Genomic DNA, 1506 nt, shown 5'->3' with positions numbered 1-1506 from the left:
ACCCCAGAGGGGGTTGTGTCCATGTAAGTCTCCCAAAAGTAAAAAGGGAGGTGGCAACTGGTCAACGAGAACATCAAGGTCCAATTGATCATAAGTCTCCCCAGGAGAGAGGCAGAGAGGACAAACAGTGATGGCACAACCCATGGAAACATGTATGGCTACAGCCTCCAAGGGTGTATCGAGGAACATAAATAAGGAGGGCACATGCCACCCCTCCATGTACCCGTCCATCACACAACCTGTCATTCTGGTACAAATAAAACTGCCAAAGGGTGACTGTATCGGCAGGTTTCAGAAATGTTTTCTGTAAGGAGAGACACGTGGGATGATAGGAGTCAATCAAGGCCTTAATTTCATCGAGATTAGAACGAAAACCTCGACAGTTCCACTGTATCAAATTGGCCATTTTTATGTATGCTTAGGAGAACACGCCGTTTTTCTTTACTAGATGGAGGTCGATCGACCTCCATGGATCCTGCCCTTGAACGAGCGGGCAGATCTCTGTCATCAGAGTGAGAATCCAATGACTGAGGACGTGATCGAATAATCGTCCTGCATTTAGGGGCCAAAGAAGGACCCGCACGGACACCAGAGGCTGGTGCCCGAGGAGGTTGACCCAGGCAGTCACTGGAAGGAACAGTGGAGACAGAGATTGGAGTAGATGTAGATCTGTCAACTCCATTATCCATGGAGGGCAGAGGACCCCGCACATGGCGTGAAAAAGACTCAGATGGAGGCACGGAAAGGTCCGTCTGCACTCCCACTGTAGCAGTGGAGCATAGTGCAGAGGCATATGTCCGAGATGTAGGAGAGAACAATAGCTTCCGAGCCTCAGGATAAGAGATGTTATTAAGAGTCTTTAAATGCTGTACCTCTTTCTCCTCCACCCACTTAGGCCAAGACTTAAAGTAAGAGGGGTGGGAACCACTACAATTAACACAGTGAGAGTCCATTTTGCACTTGCAGGAGTCATGGTCCTTGACACCACAACGAGCACACGTCACAGAACCATGACAAGATGGCTTTGAGTGACCAAACCACTGACACTGAAAACATCAGAGAGGGTTGGGAATATAGGGCCGTACCTTACAGTTCAAATAACCTGCCTTAATGGCGGCAGGTGGACGTGGTGATGAAAACGTCAAAATCAAAACTAAGGTCGGCACCATAATTCCATCTTGACGAGTGGAGATCCTTCGGACTGTTGAAACTCCTTGGCTGGAGAAACCAGCAAGGATCTCCGACTCGGGGATAGACTTCAAGTCCGTCTCAGCAATAACTCATCGTGAGGAGTTCAAGGAAGCATGGGGAGTAACCTCAATGGGTATATCCCCAATGACCTTTGAATTCAAGAGAAGTTCACTGTGCTTAGCTGTAGAACTTTCTACTAAGATGTATCCAGAACGGAGCTTCTTAACTGACTTTGGAGAGCCAGCAAGCCCCTCTAAGCCCTTCTGAATAAAAAAAGGAGACATTTGCCTTAAAGATTTATCTGACAGTGAATGC

This window comes from Limulus polyphemus, unplaced genomic scaffold, assembly GCF_000517525.1.
Source record: "Limulus polyphemus unplaced genomic scaffold, Limulus_polyphemus-2.1.2 Scaffold1072, whole genome shotgun sequence".
NCBI classification, from domain to species: domain Eukaryota; kingdom Metazoa; phylum Arthropoda; class Merostomata; order Xiphosura; family Limulidae; genus Limulus; species Limulus polyphemus.
The sequence above is the reverse complement of the archived record's forward strand: the minus strand, read 5'-3'. Positions refer to the sequence as shown.